This window comes from Herpailurus yagouaroundi, unplaced genomic scaffold (assembly GCF_014898765.1).
Source record: "Herpailurus yagouaroundi ecotype Mexico unplaced genomic scaffold, PumYag 29, whole genome shotgun sequence".
NCBI classification, from domain to species: Eukaryota; Metazoa; Chordata; class Mammalia; order Carnivora; family Felidae; genus Herpailurus; species Herpailurus yagouaroundi.
In genome coordinates, this window is record NW_024412377.1 from 84,140,116 (window position 1) to 84,152,628 (window position 12,513).

General features: G+C 34.4%; 1 long non-coding RNA gene across 3 annotated transcripts in view; it reads left to right on the forward strand.

The window, feature by feature from the left end:
• Window positions 1–12,513, forward strand: part of LOC121013115 (uncharacterized) — a 98,141-nt gene that overhangs the window by 25,537 nt on the left and 60,091 nt on the right. For 2 of the 3 annotated variants that reach the window (XR_005782517.1, XR_005782508.1), the window contains exon 2: window positions 12,020–12,150. This is a non-coding gene — a long non-coding RNA (uncharacterized LOC121013115). Of the gene's footprint in view, window positions 1–3,840; window positions 4,781–12,019; window positions 12,151–12,513 lie in introns of those variants that run through there. The other variant, XR_005782514.1, reaches the window with a different exon arrangement.

Consider the following 12,513-nt stretch of genomic DNA (forward strand, 5'->3'; position numbering starts at 1 on the left):
TTGAGTTTCTTGAGTGATAAAAATAATAGTAATTTTATTATTACTGATTTTTGTTAGCTTTTAACTCATACTATGTATAATGTTTTAACCATTGAAAAGCAATGGGAAAAGACTATGTTCTTTATTATTTTTTTTTAAATTTTTCTTTTCAACATTTATTTATTTTTGGGACAGAGAGAGACAGAGCATGAACGGGGGAGGGGCAGAGAGAGAGGGAGACACAGAATTGGAAACAGGCTCCAGGCTCTGAGCCATCAGCCCAGAGCCCGACGCGGGGCTCGAACTCACGGACCGTGAGATCGTGACCTGGCTGAAGTCGGACGCTTAACCGACTGCGCCACCCAGGCGCCCCAAGACTATGTTCTTTAGACTGCTTTAAGCGGCTCCAAGGAAAGTTAACTTTCAGCGTACCCCAAAAGTTATTGTCATTATGGTTCTTTTTTTGTTATAAGACCTGCTTGTATAGAAACTTTGAAGCATAATACTTCTTTAGTTTTTTTTAAAAAAAAAAAAAACACTTAAAAAATCCAGTGCAAAAATGGCACACATTATTTAAATCTGTGCATCGGTCAGCAAACTGAAAAGTGAAATGTTTTCTAACTGACCTTTGATTCATGTTATAGGAAATCATGCAGTGTATACATTTACTGACATGTTTAGCGAAAACATGAATGTGAGAGAGCTAACGAGAATTTTAACTTTTGTTTTTTTAATATTTCAGGCTATGGCATTTGCTTTCATTTTCTTCATACATTCGTGATATCTGTGTCAAAGTTTTATCGACTTAGATTTATAAATATGTATTACATTAAATGCACTTGAGTATAGTGTATACATTTGAATATGAATTTGTGCATGGATACAATAAGACACACATCACTTAATAAGTAGAAAGGGTTCAACAAGATAACAGTCCAAGGTCCTGTAGTTGTCACTGTTCCACAGTGATGTGGAATTAAGAAAAAAAAGCTCCATTTTTTATCTAATTGAATTTGCCAAGGGAATATATTTCATCCACATGTTTAAAACAGGGGCATGTATTCTCTCAGAATCTGTAAACCAACTAGTTGAAAGATTGACAGCTCGGTGAGGAGAACACCACCTTATATTTGGTTTCAGGCAGCCAAAGTTTTAATTACAGCTCTGAGGAGGAGGAGGAGAATGGGAACGTTTCACACAGCAACCTTAACAAACAGCGTAATATCTCCGTTGTTATCCATGTTATTACTATTTCGGCATCTTTTATATATGTCCTACATATTGCATTAATAGAAACTCAACTAGAAACCTGGTCTTGGAGATACTTGGTGTCTGTCACAGTCTGTGGTAATGACTACTGAGAATCAGTGACACATGTGGAAGAATTAGAGCTTTAAAAAAGTACTCTACTGAGGGCCTCCTAGGTGGCTCAGTCTCTTAAGCATCCAACTTCGGCTCAGGTCATGATTTCTTGGCTTGTGAGTTTGAGCCCTGCATTGGCCTCTGTGCTGACAGGACAGCTCAGAGCCTGGAGCCTGCTTCAGATTCTGGGTCTTCCTCTCTCTTTGCCCTTCCGCTACTCACTCTCTCTCTCTCTCTCTCTCTCTCTCTCTCTCTCTCTCTCAAATAAATAAAACATTAAAATATTAAAAAAAAGTACTCTACTGAATATTATAAAATTTTAAGAAGGGCTACATTTTAGAAGTACATTCATTTGGACAGAATATTTCAGAGTCATTGGGTTTCTTCTCATGTAATTTTTTTCTGTATGTAAGCTGTCTTACTGAAAATTGGCACGGTTTAATGAAGCTGTGTGTGTTCACAGTAAAGAGGAAGCTAACTAAAGGAAACACTTAAAAAGTGACCTATGTACTTGCATATATATCCTTCTTTTTTCTGGCAAGAAAGTGACTGTCTCTTTATCACGCATCTAGGGATTTTGAATCCTAGAAAGGGATCGGAATCAGGAGAAAAGTTGTTGTGCTTTGAGAGACCTAAGATGAATATTCACTTAATACAAAAAGAGAGAAATGTCACAAAAGTCATGGTATGTAAATTAATAGTGCCTGGGAGCAATTATTTTATATGGCAAAGCCAGAAAGACATTAAAAACACCTTATATTTCTGTTTTCAACTCATGAACAAATAAATGTAGAAAACATGTTTATTTAACAGTGCAAACAGTTTCCTTAATGCATAAATTAAGAGGATGTCTTACTATTTCTGAATACTCAAGGTAGAGAGACATCGTAGAGAAAGAAGGGAATAATAGCCGAAGTGCTTGAATAACAATTCTGGCAAAAATGGGAGTTCTTCCAATAAGGACCAAGACATCCCATATTCCCAATTCTGATTATTGATTGGATAGATTTCTTGCAAAAAATTTATTTTCCCCAGACTCTAGAATTTATAGGATGGGTTTAGCTAGCGTTAGCAACATAGCAGTTTCTTTTTTTCATAGATAAGCCTGGTTGATCAAAGCAAGATATAAACAGCTAGAATGCTTTCCTTAATATTTACATAAACACAAAATGAAATGTGGGTTTTGTGTTTATTTCATATTACTATGAATGAATAAAGGAATTCAGAGTTTCTTTTTGTGTGTTTCACTTTGATTTTATTGACTTTTAGGGAAACCTACTGATATTTGAAAAAGAGATACTTAGTCTTGGAGAAGTAATTCATTTTTTTCATGATGGGAGTACTGAATTTCTTCTTTATGTTCAGGTCATAGTCATGTTAGCAATAAAACCATTTATCTTCTATAAGAATTTTGAGAAATGTATACTGTATTTGATTTACACTACCCAAAAACATTCTTTATTTGTTTTTTTAAGTTTTATTTAAATTCCAGTTGGTGAATATACAGTATAATATTAGTTTCAGGTGTACAATATAGTGATTCAACACTTCTATACATCACCCTGTGTTCATCTCAGTAAGTTCACGTCTTAATTCCCATTGCCTGTTTAACCCATTCCCCTACCCACCTCCCTTCTCACAACCATCAGTTCTCTACAATTAAGAGTCTGTTTCTTGGTTTGCTTGTCTTTCTCTTTCTTTTTTTTCCTTCTTGTTTTGTTTTTTAAATTCCACATATGGGCAAAATCACAGTACATTTGTCTTTCTCTGACTTATTTCACTCAGCGTAATACACTCTAGCTCCATCCATGTTGTTGCAAATGGCAAGATTTCATTCTTTTTTTATGGCCGAATAATATTCCATTGAGTGTGTGTGTGTGTGTGTGTGTGTGTGTGTGTGCGTGTGCATGTATGTATGTGTATGTATATATTACATACATATGTATATATTACATACATACACATACATACAGCATATCCTCTTTATTCATTCATATTTGATGGACATTTGGGGCTACTTCCATAATTTGGCTATTATAGATAATGCTGCTATAAACATTGGGGTGCATGTATTCCTTTGAATTAGTGGTTTTACATTCTTTAGGTAGATACCTAGTAGTGCAATTGCCAGATCATGGGGTAATTCTATTTTTAACTTTCTGAGGAATCTCCATACTGTTTTCCAGAGTGGCTGTACCCGTTTGCATTCCCACCAACAGTGCAAGAGGGTTCCTCTTTCTCCACATCCTCACCAACACCTGTTGTTTCTTGTGTTGTTGATTTTAGCCATTCTGAAAGGTATGAGATGGTATCTCATTGTAGTTCTTTACTTGGTTTTAAACTTGTAAAATAAACTCAGCAAATTTGTTTCAGGAGAGCATTTCCAAAATAATTCATAGCTAATAGAGTTAAGTAGTGCTTTGAAATAAACTTATTTTCTCTTAAAAATTAGATGTCCAGTAATAGCCATATTTATATATACAATTATACCTTATTATAATATTTTATATAGTACAAACATTTATATATTAAAGATTAAAAACTTTGGGAATACATTTTTCCCCCAAGTAGAAAACAAAGGTAAGTATTAGGATTCTGAAATTACTTGTTAGTTTACATGGACTTGACCAAGCCTAGGTTCTCCTGTTTCTTGGTGAAGAGTCTGTAAACATTTACATTTCATTACAGAAACTGTGTACTTTTAAGAATGACATCTTAGAATTTTGGAGAGGTCCTCAGTCTGTGCATTTTCCTTATGCACTTGGCTTTATTTTATCACTTTAAAATAATTGTAGTTTAATGGTAGATTTAGATGTATAATTGTACTTTTTATTAATGAGAAAAGACAAAAATGAAGCATTAGAGATTAAAATAGAAAGATGGGCATCATATATGAAACGCTGTGGAGACTGTAGATTAAATCAATGTAAATAACAATATCACTACTTGAAAAATGCATAGTGTTTGAATCAAAGAAAATCATAACAAACCTTACAAGCAGTTATTTAAGTAGACCATACAATATGTGATCTTTTGTGTCTGCTTTCTTTCACTTAGTGTAGTGTTTTTGAGATTCATCCAAGTTGTAGAATATATCAGTTCTCTTTTCCTTTTTATGTCTGAATGCGCGCGCGCACACACACACACACACACACACACACACACACACACACACACATATGCAATACATACATACCTCAATTTGTTTATCCGTGTATCCACTTAAGGGCATGTGGGCTGTTTCTATCCTTTGGCTATTATAAATAATGCTACTATAAACATTCACGTACAAGTTTCTGTGTGGATATGTGTTTTCATTTCTCTTAGGTGTATACCTAGGAGCAGAATTTCTGAATCGTATGGTTATTCTGTGTTTGCCTTTTTGAAGAATAGCCAAATTGTTTTCCATAGCAGCTGTACTATTTTGTATTCCCAACAGGTATGTATAAGGGTTCCTGTTTCTCTACATCCTTGCCAACACTTGTTTTTTATTAATTTATTCTTTGATTAAAGCTATCTTAGTGGATATGAAGAGTTTTTTCATTATGTATTTCTTCAGTGACTAGAGATATTGAAAATATTTTATGTGCTTTTTCTTCTTTGGAGAAACTATGTACGTTTCTTGCCCATTTTTTATTTGGGTTTGTTTGTCTGTGTGTTGCATTGTAAGGGTTCTTTGTATATTCTCATTTTTAATCCTTTATCAGATCTATGATTTGTAAACTTTTTCTCCATTATTTAGGTTGTTCCTTGGCATTCTTGATAATGTTGTTTAATGTACAACAGATTTTAATTTTTATGAAGTCCAATTTGTCTTTCACTTTTATTGCTCATGCTTTTGGTGTCAAATCTTAGAATCTTTTGCCAAATCTGAGGTTATAAAGATTACCCCTGTTTTTTCTTCGATAATTGTATAGTTTTAGCTCTTATATTTAGGTCATTTATTTGAGTTAATTTTTATATAAGAAGTGAGGTATGGGTCCAACTTCATTATTTGTATGTTGTTATCCATTTATCCCTGAACCATTTGTTGGAGACTGTTCTTACCCTGTTGAACGGTCTTGTCAAAAATCAGCTGGTTATGAATGATTGGGTTTATTTCTAGACTCTCATTCAGTTCTATTCTGTTGGTCTCTATACCTATGCTTATGTCACTGCCACACTCTTGCTTAGTGTGCTTTGTAGTAAATTTTGAAATTGGGAAGTGTGAGTCTTTCAACTGCATTTTACTTTTTGGATATTATTTTGGCTATTCAGAATCCCTTGTAGTTCCATATAAATTTGAGAAATTTAGTTCACTTTGAGGAGTAGTGTCGTCTTAACCATATTAAGTCTTCCAATTCATGAGCATGGAATGTATTTCCATTTATTTAGGGTGTTTTAACTTCTTTCAGCAATGTTTTATAGTTTTCAGTGTGTAAGTCTTTCACCTTCTTTGTTAAATTTGTTCCTCAGCATTTTATTCTTTTGAATGCTCTTGTAAATGGAATTATTTTCTTAATTTCCACATTGTTCATTGCTGACATATAGAAACACAACTAGTTGTTGTGTGTTGATCTTGTACTCTGCAACTTTACTGAATTCATTTATTAGCTCTAGTAGGTGTGTGTGTGTGTGTGTGTGTGTGTGTGTGTGTGTATGGATTCTATGGGAATTTTGTATAAGTAGAATCGTGCCATTTGCAAGTAGAAATACTTCTACTTCTTTCTACTTCTAAAAGGCATTATCAATTTGGATGCATCTTATTTCCTTTTCTTGGGTAATTGCTCTGACTAGAACTTCCACTACAAAGTCGAATAGCAGTGATCAAAACATGCATTTTAGTCTTGTTCTTGATCTTGAGGTTAGGCTTTCATTCTTTCACTACTATGATATTAACTATGGGTTTTCCGTAAGTTCCCCTTATCATGTTGAGGGAATTTCCTTGTATCCTAGTTTCTGGGCATTTTTATCATGAGAGGGCATAGAATTTTGTCAAATGCTTTTGTTTTTGTTTTGTTTTGTTTTTTCTTTTTTTTTTGGCATATATAGAGATTATAATGTAGTTTTGTTTTTTAATTTCTATTAGTGTGGTGTGCATTACATTGATTGATTTTCATATGTTGAACCACCATTGCATACCTGAGTTATATCCTGCTTGGTGATGATGTGTAATTTTTTAAATGTGCTCTTGGACTTGGTTTGCTGGTATTTTGTTGAGGAATTTTGTATATATTCATAAGAGATACTGGTCTGTAGTTTTCTTATGTTATTTTTATCTGGCTTTGGTATCAGTTTAATGCAGACCTCATGAAATGTGTTAGAGTTCTCTATCTTTTTGGAAGAGTTTGAGAAGGAATGTTGTTAATTCTTCTTTTAGTGATGGATAGATTTCACTAATGAAGCCTTATGATCCTGACTTTCCTTTTGTTGGCATATTTTTATTAACTGATTCAATCTGTTACTGGTCTGTTAAGACTTTTTACTTCTTGAGTTGGGCTTGGTAATTGTGTTTTCCTGGGAATTCATCCATTTCATCTAGATTGCCTAATTTGTTGGTATAAAGTTGCTCATGGTATTTTCTTATAGCCCTTTTAGTTTTGTAAAACTGAACCACTGTTCCTCAAATTTATGTGCAACTTCAAGAGACTCCAAGTAGTCAAAATAGTATTGAAAAAGTGAATGTAGTAATGTCCCTGCTTTCATCTATTATTTCAGTTATTTTCATTTTCATTTTTTTTTCTTAGTCAGTCTAGCTGAAGGGTTCTCATTTTTGTTGATTTTTTTCAAAGAACCAATCTTTGGTTTTATTGATTTTCTTTGTTGCTTTTCTCTATTTTGTTTCTCTTGGCTATAATCTTTATTATTTCTTTCCTTCTCCTGGCTTTGGGTTTAATTTGTTCTTTTTCTGGTTCCTTAAGGTGTGAAGTTGGTTTGTTGACTTGAGATCTTCTTTTTTAAATGTAAGTGTTTGCAGCCATGAATTTCCCTCAGAACACTTCTTATGCTGCCCCTTGTATGTTTTGGTATGCTGTGTTTTATTTGTATTTATTTCAAAGTTTTTTTTTTTGTGCCTAGTGAATCTTTACTTGTTCTACTGGTTGCTTGCTTAAGAGTATGTTGTTTAATTTCCATGTGTTTGAGTTTTCCAGTTTTTCTTCCAGTATTGATTTCTAGCTTCATACTATTGTGCTCAGGGAAGATACTTTGAATGATTTAGATATTTTTTTTAATTTGAAAATTGTTTTATGGCTTAACATATGGTTTATTCTAGAGAATGTTCCAGTGCAGTTGAGAATAATAGATATTCTGCCATTCTTGGGTGGAGTATTCTATATATGTCTCTTGGTCTAGTTGGTTTATAGTATTGTTCAAGTCCTTTATTTTCTTATTGATTTTCTTTGTACATATTCTATCCATTATTGAAAGGGGCTGTTTAAGTTTCCAACTATTACTGTAGACTGTCTATTTCTTCAGTTCTGTCACTGTTTGCCTCATATATTTTGAGGCTTTGTTGTTTGATGTATATATGTTTATAATTTTTTGAAAAATTTATTTTTATTAAAGTATAATTAACATAGTGTTATATTAGTTCAAATGTACAGTATAATTATTCAACAATTCTGTACATTACTCAGTGTTTATCATGGTAAACATACTCTTAATACTCTTTACCTCTTTTACCAATCCCCCATCTACCTTCTGGCAACCACCAGTTTGTTTTCCTTATTTAAGAATATTTTTTGTCTCTTTTTTTCTTTGTTTTGTTATTTAAATTGGACTGTGAGTGAAATTACATGATATTTGTGTTTATCTATCTGACTTATTTCACTTAGCATTGTACCCTTAGATCCATCCATGTTGTTGGAAATGGCAAGATCTCCTTCTTTTACATGGCTGAATATGTATGTGTATACATACATACATACATACACATACACACCACATCATCTTTATCCATTCACTTATCTTTGGACACTTGGGTTGCTTCCATATCTTGGCTATTGTAAATAATGCTGCAATAAACATAGGGGTGCATATATCTTTTTGAATTAGTGTTTTTGTATCCTTTGGGTAAATACCCAGTAGTGGGAATTACTAGATCATATGTTAATTTTACTTTTAATTTTTTCAGGAACCTCCATACTGTTTTCCATAGTAGCTGCATCAGATTGCATTCTCAAGAACAGTGAATGAGAGTTCCTTTTTCTCCACACCCTTGCCATTTATGCTTATAATTCTTATATCTTTGTGATAAATTGATCCTTTAATCACTATAATGTTTTTCTCTGTCTCTTGCAACAGTTTTTTTTTAATGTTTACATATTTTTGAGAGAGAGAAAGAGACATTGGGAGAGGGGAAGAGGCCAAGGGAGAGGGAGAGACAGAATCCGAAGCAGGCTCCACCCTCTGAGCTGTCAGTGTAGAGCCTGACGCAGGGCTTGAACTCACGAACTGTGAGATCATGACCTGAGCCAAAGTCGGACTCTTAACTGACTGAGCCACCCAGGTGCCCTCTTGCAACAGTTTTTGATGTAAAATCCATTTTGTCTCATGTTAATACTGCCAGCTGGGCTCCCTTTTGATTACTATTGGTATGTAATACCTTTTTCTACCCTTTCACTTTCAACTTATGTGTTTGGGTGTAAAATGAGTCTCTTATAAGCAGTTTATTGTTGTATCATTTTTTAAATTCCTTTTGCCAGTAGCAGTTTTTTAATTGGTGAGTTTAACCTGTTTGCTTTTATAATGATTATTGATTATAATTATGTGATTATAAAAGTGATTATTTCTGCCATTGTTCTATTTGTGTGCTCTATGTCATGTTTTTTTTTGTTGTTCCTCACTTCCTTATGTGCTGCCTTCTTTTGTGTTTGATTTTTTTCTAGTATACCTTTTGATTCTGTCTTCATTAAATTTTTTTGTTTTATTTGAATATAGTGGACAAACAATGTTACATTTGTTTCAGGTGTATTCATTTCTTTTTATGTTTATTTTTTAGTTATTTTCCTAGAGGTTACAATGGGGATTACAGTTAACATCCTAAATTGATAAAAATTTTGTTTAAGGGTGCCTGGGTGTTCAGTTAGTAAAGCATCTGAGTCTTGACTTTGGCTCACGTTATGATCTCACAGCTCATAGGTGCAAGTCCCATGTTGGGCTCTGCACTGACAAAGTGGAGCCTGCTTGGGATTCTCTCTCTCCCTCTCTCTCTGCCCCTCCTCCACTCAAGTGCACACACTCTCTCTCAAAATAAATAAATAAACATTTAAAAAAACTTATTTGAATTGATACCAGTTTAGCTTCAGTTGAAAAATTAAGTCTACTCCTTTCTAGCTTTATCCTCTCCTTTATATTGTTAGTGTCACACATTGCATCTTTATGCATTGTGTGCCTATTAACATAGACCTATAATTATTTTTTGTGCATGTCTTTTAAATGATACGGAAAATAAAAAAAAGATACCAAAAATTCAATAATACTAGCTTTTATATTTACCTATGTAGTTACCTTTACCAGTGATCTTTATTTCTTTGTATGACTTTGAGTTACTCTGTAGTATCTTTTCATTTCAACCTGAAGGACTTCTTTTAGCATTACTTATAGAGAAGATCTACTTAGTAGTGAATGCCCTTAGCTTTGCTTTCCTGGTAATGTTGTAATTTCTTTTTCATTTTTGAAGCATTGTTTTGCTGAGTACAGAATTGCTGATTGACATTTTTTTCCTTTCAATTTCTAAAAATATGTTGTCCTCCTGTCATTTGGCCTTCCGAGTCTCTGATAAGAAATAGGCTGTTAATCTTTTTTCTTTTTTTAATTTTCTTTTTTTAAATTTAATCGAAATTGGTTAGCATGTAGTGAAACAATGATTTCAGGAGTAGATTCCTTAATGCCTCTTACCCATTTAGCCCATCCCCTGTCCTGGCTGTTAATCTTTTTTGAGGATGCTTTGTGTATTATGAGTTGCTTCTCTCTCTCTTTTTTAAAATTTTTAAATTATTTATTTATTTTGAGAGAGAGAGTACAAGTAGGGGAGGGGCAGAGAGAGAGAATCCCAAGCAGGATCTGTGCAGTGAGTGCATGGAGCCCAATGCAGGGCTCAAACCCATGAAACCGTCATGACCTGAGCTGACGTCGGATGCTTAAATGACTGAGCCACTAGCCACCCTTGAATTACTTCTTTCTTTCTGCTTTCAAGATTTTTTGTCTTTCAACAGTTTGTTAATAATGTGGTGTGGATTTCTTTGTCCTCCATAGAGTTTGTTGAGATTCTTGGGTGTGTATATTCATGTCTTTCATCAAAATTGGGAAGCAGTATTTCTTCAAAAAATTTTTTCTGCTTCTTTTTCTTCTCCTGGGGCTCCCTTGATGTGCACATTGAGATGTTTGATGGTGTCCCATAGGTCTCTTAGGCCCCTGTTTATTTTGCTTTATTTGTGTTTATTCTTTTTCTCAGAATGTGCAGTTATAATTGCCCTGTTTTCAGATATGATGGTTATTGCTTTTGCTTGCTCATATTTGCTGTTGAATCCCTTTCATGAATTTTTTTATCTTTTGTATTGTCTAGCTCCACAATTTCTACTTTTATCTGTTTAATAATTTCTCTTTGTTGATTTTCATTATTTGTTCATATGTTGTTTTCCTAATTTCCCTTGGTTCTTTGTCCATGGTTTTCTTCAGTTCATCAAACATATCTAAGGTAGTAAATTAAAGTTTTTGCCTACTAAGTTCAGTGTCTAGGCTTTTAAAGGATGGTTTCTGTCAATTTTCTTTTTTCCTATGAAAGTAATATTTTCCTATTTGTGTGCTTTATAATTTTCTTGTTGAGATCTGGACGTTTTGAATATTGTAATGTAATTTAGGAAATCAAATTCTTCCCACTACACCAAGTAGTGCTGTTGTTACTTGATGAAGGTTGCAATAGCTCATTTGTTTAGTGACCTTTCCACAGTGGATTTTGCAAAGACTGTATTTCTTGTCATGTGTGGTCACTGAAGTCTATATTCTGTTATATCTTTGGTCAGCCAGTGACCTGACAGAGATTTCCTTAAATACCTGGATCCAATGAGAGAACAAAAAAAAAATTTTTTTTTAATGTTTATTTATTTTTGAGACAGAGACAGACAGAGCATTAACAGGGGAGGGTCAGAGAGAGAGAGGGAGACACAGAATCAGAAGCAGGCTCCAGGCTCTGAGCTGCCAGCACAGAGCCCGACGCGGGGCTCGAACTCACGAACCATGAGATCATCACCTGAGCCGAAGTAGGAGGCTCAACCAACTGAGCCACCCAGGCGCCCCGAGAACAAAAAAATTTTTAAGGGTATTATGTCTCTGTGACTTCCTCCATTGATGGTAATGAAGCAACCTGATGGGTTGAACCACTGGCTATCTCTGTCTTGGCCCCTCAGTGAACTGCTGAATAGGTCAAGACACAGAACTTTGGTTTTTGGAGGAGAAAGTCTCTACTGCCCACCCTTATGCCAAAAAGCTGCGTCAGGAATTTAGGCCATTGTCCCCATGGTTACTTTCAGCAAGGTTGTGGATTATAGCTGTCATATGTAATGCTGAAATTCACCAAAACTTACCAGTCTTTTTCTTTATCAAGTGTTCCCTTGGATGCTACCAGTGTTCAGCTAGACTCCAGAGTTCTGAAATAGTTGATTCTAACAGGTTTTTTGTTTGTTTGTTTGTTTGCCAGAATGATAGTTGTTTTGGTGGAGGGACTGATTCTAGAGCTTCCTACTCTGCCATCTTCCATGACACTGCTCCCTGCCATGTCCACTCTTAAAAGTGTTCCAGTTTGGAAATAATTTTTTTGGTCACCCATTGGTAAGTAAATGACAAGAGCAAGAGAGAGAGATGAAAAGAAAATATAAACCATGAGGATCATCAATAAATATTTACTGACTGCTTAAGGAAGATAAGCTGTTAGATGAATGCTATAGAATTTTCCTAGTTTTAGTTCCATTTAGTTTGTGTCTGTTGGGAGGTTTTTATACTAGCTTAGCATGGGTACAGTGAATGCCTTTGTTGGCAGGGTTGACAAAGCACGTTGATTTGTATCCTGAGTTTAGATAAGGGGTATTATAACATGTAAACTAAGAGATGGAATGAATCTGTGGGACAGCTATATCTCTTGTTGCTGACACGGGTGCCATGTTGTCTGTCTTTCTACTTGTTCTACTTTCTCAA